Genomic DNA, 12,755 nt, shown 5'->3' with positions numbered 1-12,755 from the left:
CGATGTGGCATTCAGACGTGAATCTATGGATATCAATGGACCCACCGTGTGGCAAGAAAACATTCCCCACACCATAACACTGCCCCACCACATTGCACAGTAGTCGTCAGACATGACGGGTCCATGGATTCATGTTGTTTACGCCAAATTCTGAGCCTTCCATCAACATATGCACAAAGAACTTCGACTCATCAGACTAAGCAACTGTTTTCCAATCCTCGATAGTCCGTGCTCGTGTTGCTGTGCCCACAGAAGGGGATGCTCTCTTGTTCTTCATTGATAACAAAGGTACGCGATGTGGCCATCGGCTGTTGTAGTTGTTGTTATTTGGTTTTTAGGAGCATTAGCAACTAAGTCCATATTGCTCCGGGGATATGCGGTGGTCATTCCCTGACCTTTCCGCATCCTCCGTATTTGGTGGCTTACGGGCTCGAACCCCGGTCTAATCAAAAAGCATGTGCTACGCACTTCTGCTCCTGCCCACCTGGCTACGGAGGGGCCCGCTGTTGTAGCCCATTCGCAAAAAAGTGAGACTACTGGTCCATTGAGATATTTTGTTCTGAGCATCAAGGTTGTATTCTGACGTGACCGACACTGTGGCCCATCTGTTTGCTTGCACAATTTTAGTCATCCTCCTCTGACCTTTCTCATCAACAAGAGATTTTCTTCCAGAGGAGAGCCGTTGAGAGGATGTTTTCTGTTCGTTACACCATTCTTGATACACCCTGAGACTGTGGTGCGTGAAAAGTTCGGAACTGTCGTTTCAGAGATGCTTTGTCCAGCACGTTTTGCACCTTATCATGGCGCGTTCGAAGTCCGTTAGATCACTCCTTTTCCACAATTGTGGTCATGTGACCTGCAACGTTGTTGTACAAAGCATTTGTGTGCACAGCAGGGGTGTACCTAATAAAGTTCAGCACAGTGTATTATGTAAAAAGGATAGAATAGGGTCAGGGTATGTCTGCCAGGGCAAAAGTTGATGCCATTGTAGAGCAGATATCATATTTTAAGGGCACAAAGGGTGATATTGTTTTACACGTTGGCGCAAATGATATTAAGAGTAGGAGATCTGCAGATTTACTTAACAAGTACAGGTCAATGTTGAAAAAAAGTCGTGAGTTAGGGTTAAATTTGAAAGTGTCTGCAATTCTACCCAGGCACGATAGGCGGGAGTTTATAATGAGAGCCTTGTCAGTCAATTCGGCCCTATTGTGAGTGTGCAAGGCTCATGGGATAGAATTTTTTTCAGCCTGGTTTGTGCTTGTTAACAGGAGAGACTGTTTCTACAGGAATGAGATTCTCTTAAATAGAAAGGGTGCAAGAATATTTGCTGATGCTATCGAGGCAGCGATCGGTGGGTCGGAAAACTGCTAGCTTAGGGAATTCACTGACTAAAAGATTAACAATAGCCGCTGGCAGAGGTGAAGGTGATTCTTGCACAACTTCTATTTGAATCAGTTGCGGCCTGGAACGAGAGGTGCTGGAGGTTTCAAGGACTGATGGCCGTCATCATCAAACAAATAAATACATAGGATGTGTTAGGGTAACTAAGAATAAGAATAGGTGTATGTATACTTGCATGTACACCAATGCTAGAAGTATAGAAATAAATTTGATGAATTTTAATTTTTGGTCAAGACAGCAAAGGCGGATACCGTTGGGATATCAGTGATTTGGAGTCACACAGATATTAGGAATGCAGAATTGGAATTTGGGGAGTACAATGTGTACACAAAGAATAGACAGGAAGGGAGGAGGGGTTATGCTTTCAATTAAGAAAAACATAAAATCAAATGAAGTGCATCCAGTTGACATAGATGGACAGTGCAAAGTTGAGTTAGTTTGGTGTGACAAACGCACTGGGAAAGCAAAAATAAGAGTAGGAATGTGTTAAAGGCCTAATGACTCGAATGAGTACAACGAGCAATTGTACAGAGAAATAGAGTGTGAGTCAGTAAATCAGAATGTCTTATAATGGGAATTTTAACTTCTCAGATATTGACTGGAACTTGGGAGTTGATCACTGCACACTAGCAAGACTTTTGTGGATTTCGTGGATGATTTTGTTTCCTGCAGCAGCATGTTCCAGAGGCAACCAGAGAGGGTAATACTCTTGATCTGGTTATCAGCAGTGATCATTTATGTATTAAGAATTTGCAGATAAAGGAACCACTAGGTGGCAGTGATCACATTGTACTGATGTGGGATTTACTTAAAGATATAATTACCATCAGGGGTAAAGGAAAGGGTTTTTGCTTCCGTAAAGGTGACAACAGTGCTCTCAGACAGTTTAAAATTCTGTTCAGTGGGACCAACTGATGATATTACCAACAGCAAATTCTAAGTGGGAAGCATTCAAGGAATTAATCGTGGAAGTTACTAGACTTTTCATACCTACTAAGAAATATTGTTCAAGTTTTAGGACTAAATAGTTGTCAAATGAACTAATCAGACTCCTGGCAGAGAAGAAAAATGCATAGGGTGCATATAAATTATCAGGGAACACAGAAGCCTATGGCAGATATAAGTTAGTCTGTAATCAGGTCACAAAGGAGATTAGGCAAGCGAAGGCAGATCACGAAAAACCTTTGGCAAAGGATGCTAAGAAAAACAGCAAGGGTTTCTTTACTTATATAAACTCCTCTTTACTTATATCGACTGGTCCCCTTGATATCGATGGTTCGACTGTTGATGATCTTGTTCAGATAGAAAACAAACTGAATGAGTATTTTCTACATTCACACATGAGGAGTTATTAAAGAAGGAAAATGCCAGAAGTTTATCAAATTGTAACAGGGTGCTTAATGATTTTTTTATAACTGAGATCAAAGTCAGGGGAAATTGTTGAAGTTAAACCTAAGAAAGGCGCTTGGGGTGGTGGGATCTATGCAGTTATATTAAAGGAGGCGGCAAAGGAACTAAGCAAACCCTTAGCCATAATTATGAAAGCATCCTAGGACTCAGGGGAATTCTCCACGGACCCGAGATGTGGAAATGTATACCCAATTCGTAAAGGGGGGACGAAGGGTGACAAGAGTAATTACAGACCAGTTAGTTTAACTTCTATTCCGGGCAAAATAATGGAGTCGCTGGTTAAAGATGTATTGCAGGATCATCTAGACAAGATTGCAGCAATAATTCAGACACAGAATGGGTCTGTTAAGGGAAAGTCTTGTGTGACAAATTTGACTGGATACTATGATGTGGTTACAAAGGAACTGGATGCAAAAAATAATTTTGATAATCATATTCTTGGATTTCAGGAAAGTTTTTGACACTGTTGCGCATGGAAGACTACTGTACAAATTGAAGCAGAATGGTGTTAAGGGTAAGTTGCTACAATGGATAAAAGGGTGGTTGAGTGGGAGAAGACAGAGGGCGGTAATCAACGGACGCTGCTCTTCGTGGACTAGTGTTATTAGTGGAGTCCCACAGGGTTGGGTGTTGGGCCCACTGTTGTTTTGTATATTTATCAGTGATATTGATGAAGGTATACCACGCTTAGTGTCGAAGTCTGCAGATGATAAAAAGGTTGGCAGGGTTGTTAATGACAGTAAGGATAGTATACTACTGCAACAGGATCTAGAAAAGTTGGGCATATGGGCTGAGAAGTGATAACAAGTTTAACATTGACAAATGCAAAGTACTGTATATGGGTAGAAGTAACCCCAGAGGAACGTACCAACTGTGTGATACTACACTTAGGGTGGTAGAAAATTAAAAAGACCTGGGAGTAATTGTGACAGATATGAAGTTTTCTGAGAAATGCAGACAGGCTGCAAGAGCAGGTCATGGGGTTTTGTCAATGATATACAGGAATTTTGCTAGAAGGGAAAAGGAGATGATTATCCCTATGTAAAAGGCAATAGTCAGGCAATGCCTTGAGTACAGGTCTGGAGACCTCATTTATGAAGGATGTACTATTATTTGTAGATTTGCTTGAGCGTGTACAGAGGAGAGCAGCAAGATTGGTGAGGGGAATGAAGGGACCCTCTTACCAAGAGAGGCTTAAGTTCTACAAATTGCAGTGCTGGAGACTAGGCCCTGCGAGGTGATCTGATTGAGGTGTATAAGGCCTTGAATGGGTTGAGCACGCTGAATTCTGATGGGATTCTTCCACTTGTTCAGATTACGATCCTAAGGGGGCATAAATTCAAATTGAGGAAAGACAACTGTAAAATAGCTGTACGGAAATTTTCCTTTAGCCAGTGGGTGGTTAATTGCTGGAACAAACTTCCATCTGTTGTTGTGGAAGTTAATAGCTTAAATAAATTCAAGAACTGGAAAAAAATTTAGAGGGAATGGTTGTGTGATTTTTTTTTTTTTTTTTTTTGGCTGATGCTACATAAGCTCATAGCTTGCTTTCTTGCATCACATACCTCTACTACTGCTACTACTACTACTACTACTACTATCTTCCTGGAGACTACCGAAACATAACAGAAACCTGGTTGGCTGATCGTTATTGGGTTTCAGGAGCATCGGCGACTGAGGCCATTTTGCTTCGTGTATATTTTCTGTAAATTGCATGTTTTGAGGTCGATTTTTGTTTCCTGGACGAAAAACCCGAGTTTCTTGGAGAAAAACCATGCTATCCTCGCCTGAGATCGACTATCCCAGCCACGCTGTGAAAAAAAGACCCATAAAAATTCCTCCCGTCATCGACGGGATTCGAACTCAGTTCTTTTCCACCTGGTGTTGGGAGGACGGTGTTCCTACCATCAGTGCTACCCACGAGGGCTAACAGAAACTTATAGGTTTCAGTAGGTGGGGAGACCGAGAGAGGCTGTGAAGTCGAAATTGATCCTGAAACCTTCTCAAGATTAATAGTACACACACACACACACACTGAAAGTTTGGTATAAATCTAACATTTCCTTGTCGAGCAACAGTGAAAAGTGCGAAACATATTTCCATTCATGTACAGAGAACTCAAACATTTTCAGGAAAAAAATTGCCAAGATGGATGTCCTTCATGCTTGAATTTTCGACGAAAAATCCTTCATAGTGAGAAGATGTTTTGCAAATTCAGCAGAACAGTATGAAATTCGTAATAGTGAAATTACAGCTGATTGCTCATTAGTAAAACTTTCTAGCTTAGAGACAGCTAAGGCTCCAGGAATTGATAGCATATACCCAATGCCTTTGACGGAAGCAGATAGAGAGATAATAAAAAGCACTACTGCGTTTAAGTCGGGCGACTGGCGTGGCCGCACAATAATTTTTAATACACCCTCCTGTTCTTCAGTTTCTACAAAGTCACTGCACAGAGCTATGCTTCCGTCATCGGAATATAAAATGTCTTATTTTTTTATATTATATTGGAATATAAAATTTCTTTCACAATGTTGAAGTCCAGAGGATATTGCATTATGTTCAAGAATGTTTTTATAGCCTTCCTTTCTTAAAATCCCTTCAATTCCGACGATATCACGCACTCCAGAAAAACAGAAGCAATCACAAATCATGATGGAACCACCAGCGTGCCTGACTGTAGACACTAAAAAATGTGGCACCATTTTTACTTCAGTTTATCGTCTCGCATAAACTCTACGCTTGGATCCAAAAATTTTAAATTTCGATTCATCCGTCCACAGTACATTTTTCGACTCTTCAATTGTCCAATGTTAATGGCCTAAGCCCAAGACGAGTTTTTTTTTTTTTTCGATTTTTCGGTTTAAATATGGGATGTAGCACAGGAGTTTCTCTGTTCCTATTAAACTCCAGTTCGGATTTCGGGTGCAGTAAGTTGTCGACTGCGTTTAGAAATCAGTCCTGCGCTTCTGTTGTTACTTGCGATCATCCTGATCGTGGTTTGTCCTTTAAACTACTAGCTCCTTGAATTGTCGAATGGTTGCATTCCTTTAAAGGAAACACCTAGTTTTTTTACTAATACCTCTCATGGAATAACTTTCTTTATGCAAAGTTATAACAGCACTTCTATTTTCAACACTCATCCCTTATTTCTTGCCATGTTTATCACGAAACACAAAATTTACACCAAACATTCATACTAAATGATGGGTGTTCGATTTTATAAGTTACAACTCTTATTCCTGAATTTATATTATTGAAAAACACTCTAGAATCATCTACGATCTTCTAACACTAGAATCAGCTAAGATCTTCTAACACTCTAGAATCATCTAAGATCTATAATATTGAAACAATATTCCCACTTTCTAAAATACTCTATAACCATGTAGAATATTCCGGAATCTTTTATAATATTTTACTACATCAGGAGTCTTCTATACCTTTATGGAATGTTCTCCAATATTCTAGAAATTTCTTAAATATTATTTAAGTTTTTTTTTATTATTATACATAAAATATATTTTAAAAAACGGTAAAGTTGGTCTTAGTGTAATAAAAACTTTGAAAATTAAAAAAAAAATTAAAGCGTGGTTCCAAACTTTTAGATGGAAGTGAGTGTATATTTTAATGCAACAAAATGGAACGTGTTACACTAGAAGGGGAAGGGGAATAGCAATCCCAAAATAACTATTCACTTTGTGCAGTTAAATTAAAAATAGTAGAAGGAAGAAGAAAGGAATTTGGGAGTTACGATACGGCGGACATGGCTACACTCTTCTCCGAGCAGTGTAAAGGCCCATTTTGTATATCGAAATTTGTTTGTTTGTATTGACACGGAGGTCACAGTCCTTGTATAAAAGCAACTGTAAGCTAGCACCGAAAAAAATAGACATAAGAGTTCCTTAAAAGTGTCCATAAACGGGCAACCCGCTTAGTGCAGTCTACAAAAAAGGCACCCATACGAGGAAAGACTTCGAATATGCGGGCTATAGGACTTGGAAACAAGGCTCTTTAGGGTATAAAACCTATACCCTAAAGAAATTTCACTGTTACGATTTCCAGAACTAAAGAGCACAAATTCAAATTATGACGGAAGAGATTTAGACTAGATTGAGGGAAGTTTCCTTTTGGCCAGCGAATTATTAATCAGTGAAATAATTGACTGTGAATTGGATAGTTGAGATGATAGCCTGAGGCAATTCGGAGACCAGCTGGACAAGCCTAAGTGAAAACGAGAAACACATAGGTAGTTTCTTTTTTAATTTTAATTTTTTTTTTTTGTATATTTTATTTTTCGTTTGGTTGGTCTCCGAATTCATCGAAATCTGTTCAATGTGAATATGGTTTATACATACAGACGCATATATTGAAGTAGTGTGCGCTTTACGTATTTGCATTACGGATTCCAAGATGACCATCATTGCGAAAATGACACACCTTGGATAATTTCTGAGGTCTTAAACAGAGAAAATGGAGGCAGGCCAAAGCTAAATCGAAGCCGTCTCCTTCCCACAACAGGTCGAAAGGCATGGGTTCGAATCCAATCAATGGTCTTCAGGAACATTTATGGGCTTTTTCTGCAACTTGGCTGAGTTTTTCCGTATTAGGCAATGGTTGCATGGCTTTAACTCCAGAAAGCTCGGGTTTTTCATCTAATATACTGGCAAATTGACCACAGGACGCGAGTACTGCATACAGATCTGGAGGCCTCATTTTAGGAAGGATGTAGAGCTGCTATGTAGATGTAGAGTAAAGTGTAAAGTGTAAAGTGTGTTTAGGGTCAAGCGGCACCAGGGGTTTCCCCCATCTCCGCGTAGGTTACATTGTATGTGAACCAGTTTACTGGAAAAGCCAGAGATTTAAAAGTGTATGGACTTTGTATATGTGTGATGCCTTGTACCGTTGTTCATCTGGTCATTTAGCCGCCAGACCTCTACTGAGGCCCGACGTTGCCCCACTTTCGCCCCGTGGAGGCAGACCAGGTATCCACTTGAATATAGTTCACTCTGGCAGGTCCTGCCACCTAATTTCCTGAGATTTCAGTGGCTAGGACCTAAAAAAAAAATAAAAATAAAATAAATAAAATAAAAAATAAAAATAAAATAAAAAAAAATAAAATAAATAAATAAAATAAAATAAAAATAAATAAAAATAAATAAATAAAAATGTGATCACGTTGAGGAGGAAGTGCTAGGAGGTCAAAAGAAATGGTGGGCGAAATTGATTTTCACTTGTGGAATTTAGGTTGTGTGGGGCGTTCACTAGCGTGCAGGTAGAGTGGGGAGGGAGACTGAAGACTGGGGGGGGAGATAGATAGAAGTATGGAGCCGATAGGGAAGACAACTCCAGTTTACAGTGGGGCATGCCCATGCCCCACCAGAAGGAAAAGAAGGGGTGGCGAGAAGGGGAGGTGACAGCAGGGCTGTCCCCTCATCCCCCGCCAGGGACGGGTAGAAAGTAGGCCAGGCAAGGGAGCTGGCCTATTTGCCAACAGGGCATACATGTGGGGTGGCTTCAGTCGGGCGCCAAGGCGTCAGGGCTGCCCCATTTGGTATTCCCAGGAGTGGAGTGAAGATATCTCTGTCCAGGTTTTCAGTCCAGGTCTGTATGACATTTGTGCAGATCATGCTTCGTCTTTTATTAAGTAGTTACTCGTGCGATCCAGGTCCATCCACTAGTGGATATTCAGTAGGATAGGCTTCAGTCACAGTCAGGGAGGACTCCCGAAGGTCCGATTGTAGTCAATGCATTTGGTTAACAGTTCTCAAATGGAATCGGTGTCCTCCATCGGTCAGTATTTGGGAGAGTGCAGTTCAGGCACAGTCCAGTTTTATCTTGGTTCATCATTTGTTGTGATTGTTGTTGTATTTATCCTAGTTGTCCTAGATTTTCCGGCAAAGGAAGAGTCTGGCGTCTTACAAAGAGGCACTGAGCAAAGTTGGTTAGGGCATTGTAGGTTCCCTCGTCCTCCAGAAGGTAGTGCTCCTGATTTTTGGGGTTGAACTGGACTCGTGTGATGAGGTGTCCACGCAGATCTTCGTACAGTTCACACTCGTGTAGCAGGTGGTCCCAGGTCTCGAGGGAACCACATGCGCAGGCTGGGTTATCTGTCAGTCCAAAGAGGTGTAGCTTGTGGCGGATAGCTCCATGTCCTGTGAGAAGGTAGGTGACGTGGAGACCAGGGCAGAGCCATGTCGGATATTTTGGGTACACCTTTTGCAAGTTCGGAAAGAACCTTCGCGTGATGTCTCCTTTGTCAGAAATCGTCCAGCGTTGTTGCCATATCGATGTCAAGTACGTTTGCAGCCTGTATTTCTCAACTTCACAGTTATTAGCCGGGTCCGTAGTGTGGTCCTGGAAGGTTGTGACTTTGCCACGTCTGAGTTGCTGAAGCATGCCATTGCGAATCACCTCAAGATCAAGAGGGAGAGCGCCCGTGATCACTTGTAGTGCATGAGTAGAGACTGTCTTGCATGCTCGGGTGAGGGTCAATAGGATGGGTCTATGTATGATATCCAGTCGTCTGCGGTTTACCGCTGTTGAGGCTTTGTGGAACCAGACGCCGGAGGCGTATGCGATTGCCGGGATAATGGCTGCTTTATAAAGGATCGCAAGTGTGCGCCTTTTCAGGCCCCATTCGCAACGTGTGACTCTGGCAAGCATGCCAGCGTATTTTTTCATCTTAGCCTGTATATATTTTAGGTGTGGGGTGAAAGACCGATTACGGTCCAGGATAACTCCCAGGTACTTTAGTTCTGTGACTAGCTTAATTGTCCTATTGTTGATTCTTATTTGCGGCGGTCTAGTTGGGGTTAGGTAGCCCTTAAGTAAGATGGATTTAGTCTTGGTGGCCGAAATGGTGAGCCGATGCCTTTCCGTCCATTCTTGCAGTGTGGTTACTGCTGCATTCGCGAGAGTTTCTAGTTGGGCTCTTGAATCTGCAGTAAGGGCTAGGGATAGGTCGTCTGCATAGGCCAATGCCTGTACACCCCCTAAGTCGAGGGAGAGGAACTCGTCCAATACATAGTTCCACAGGAGGGGGCCTAATACTGAGCCCTGGGGGCATCCTCGGTGTATCTGTCGATCTACCTTGCAGTAAGGGGCCTGTACCAGGATCCGTCTGTTTGTTAGGTAGCTTCTTATGCAGCTGAATAGATTTGATGGCAGTTGGGCTGCCCTGAGTCTTGCGAGGACGCTCGGCCACCAGAGGGCGTCGAACGCCCCTGCAAAGTCAATAGAGATGAGGAGAAAGTATTTTTGTTGGCAGCTCTCTGCCATGTTAAGGATACATTCCAGTGCGTCGAGGGTTGAGTTTCCCGGTTTAAAGCCAAACTGTTTGTTTGCTGTTAAGCTAGCTGTGAGGTAGTGTGATTCAATCCTATGTCTGAGCAGCTGCTCCAACACTTTGCTGAGCACAGTCAGGAGTGCTATTGGCCGATAGGAGTCCGGCTTGTGCTGTGGTTTTGAAGGGTTTTTAAGGATCAATTTAATGTTTGCCACCTTCCAGTCCGTAGGGAACCAGCCTGAGTGGAGACAGTGGTTGTAAAGGTCCAGGAGCAGATTCGGGGTGTACTCAGCCACTTTCCTTACTATTTCCGGCTCGAGCATATCTAATCCTGGGGTTTTCCTGTTTCTTATCTTGTTAATAGCAATTTGTAGTTCTGCTTGGGTGAAGGGCTCCTCCGTCCTGGGGGATTTGTATGCATCGTTGGCTTGGCATAGCAGTTGCTGTTCAGGAGTGTTGTCTCCTTCAATGGATTTAAAAGTGGCGTCTAGTATATTGTTTACAGTATCGTGCCAGTTGTTGGTCATAGCACCCTGGGGAGTGATGGTGGAAGGGGTTACCTCCCCCCTTGGCAGCTTATTTGTGACTATCCGATAGATGATACTCCAGGGGTCAGAGTTGCCGACAGTAGAGACCAGATGCTCCCAGGACAGCTTTTTCCGCTGCCTGATCGTCGCAGTATAGGTGTTCCTGGCCTCCCTGTACTGTTGCCTGAGTGGTTCCACCTCAGGGGCCGGCCAGGTCCGTCTGGCTCTTTGGAAGGCGCGTCTCTTCTGGTTCATTTCTCTTCTTAAAATATCAACACAGAGTAATGGAACACACGAAAATGGAACACGGTACACAGAAGGGCAACAAGATTGGCAAGAGGAACAAAGGGGTTCGCTTACCAAGAAACGATTCAGTTCTGCAAATTGCAGCGTCTAGAGACTAGACACCTCTGAGGTGGTCTGATTGGGGTGTTCAAGGCTTTGAATGGCTTGAGAAAACTCAATGCTGATGGGATTCTTCCTCTTGCTCAGACTATGGACACGAGGGGACATTAATTCAAATTGAGAAAGGATGGCTTCAGAAAAGATGTGAGGAAGTTTGCCTTCACCAGCAATCACCAACCAACGGGTGGGCGATTGTTGGAACAAGCTTACGTCGTTGTTGTGGAAGTGGATAGTTTGAATAAATTCAAGGAAGAACAAGACAAACTATTAGAGGGAATGGATAGTTGAAATGGATTTTTTTTGGTTCATACTGTATAAGCTTACTTTCTTGCATCATTTGCCACTATTAATACTAATACTACTACAATTCACAGGCACAATATACCGACAACATAAGGACTGCTTTACAACTTGCTGGATACACAGGAGAGCTTGTATCCAGGCATACCTTAGGTCTGGAGCATCAGTGCATATATCATCAGGTTGTTTCTACTTTCCCGTGTGCTATTTGAAACATGAAGTAATCAACCAACGGTATGCACGCATTATTGTATTCGATACGCACGTTGAGGCCTTTTCATAATCGGTAATTTAATTCCATTGCGTAGTTGAGGATGACATAATTCTCCTCTAAATTATTCAAGGAGACAGAAGTATCGTCACTGCAACTGTCACATTCAGAATGTGTGCCAAAATCAGTTATTTATAACTTGTGGAATTAACAGGCTATTAATTAATAGAATTAGCTGAGCGAAATTCTGAATATAACTAGTCGGAGCGACACAATAATCATTCGATTTAAATGAGTAATGTCAAAGAAAGGTCACAGAATAATCTTTCCATATGGATGAATGGAAGTAGGCTAAAAAATAAAAACTAGAGTAAGTAACTGCGTAAAAGAAAAGGGACCACGATATGAAACTTAAAACTATAAAGAGGACTTAGTCTGGTGTTTCTTAGTCTGATTGCAATACTGCACACGAGGTGCGGCAATAAAGTTCCCGGACCGGTGCAATAAAAAGAACACAAAGCGAAGGAGCTTAAAAATGGTTTTATTTTTATTCAAATAATAACTACTTGATTAAATGCACTTATTACAGAGTTCAAAAAGTCCCTGAAAAGAGTCAGAGAAGGCGACCAAAGAGAGTATGCATTTTTCATTACATTACATTTTTATTTATGCCTCAATATCCTGAAATCTCTTTCCTTTGAGGTTAGTTTTCACCTTGGGAAAGAAGATGTCCGTTGATTCTAGATCGAGAGAGTAGGATGGATATGTACAATACCATGTTTCATCATAAATGCCTTCACAATAAGTGCGGAATAAGCACAGTATGTAGTGCAACAAGCGTCAGCTGCCTTTCTCTCGAAAATTGCGGCCTCACCCGGGAAATGCGCTTAAATAGTCTTTGAAGCACCTGTACATAGCATCGACTCTCCCCCCCCCCCTTCAGGTACAAATTACTGTAAACCACACCCTGTTTGTCGAAAAACATGATCAGCATCATCTTGATCCTGGACCTCTGTAAACGAAACTTTTCGGGCCTTGCTGATGATTTTGAAGTCCACTACATGCTTTGACGCTTTGTCTCTGGGTCGTACTGAAACCCAACACTCATCTCTAGTGACAATACAGTTTGTTTGTTTGTGGATTTTTTTGGCGCATGGGCGTCTATGGCCATAGTGGACAATACAGTGAACGAAATCAAAATTGTATTGAC

The 12,755-nt window shown here is 42.0% G+C and overlaps 1 protein-coding gene across 3 annotated transcripts in view; it reads left to right on the top strand.

Moving 5' to 3' along the window:
* LOC150087466 (uncharacterized) overlaps positions 1 to 12,755 on the top strand; it is a 131,803-nt gene that overhangs the window by 53,187 nt on the left and 65,861 nt on the right. The gene's annotated exons all lie outside the window — the stretch shown is intronic.

This window comes from Mastigoproctus giganteus, chromosome 4 (genome assembly GCF_048544385.1).
Source record: "Mastigoproctus giganteus isolate SK-2022 chromosome 4, ASM4854438v1, whole genome shotgun sequence".
Taxonomy (NCBI): Eukaryota; Metazoa; Arthropoda; class Arachnida; order Uropygi; family Thelyphonidae; genus Mastigoproctus; species Mastigoproctus giganteus.
The sequence above is the reverse complement of the archived record's forward strand: the minus strand, read 5'-3'. Positions and strand labels throughout refer to the sequence as shown.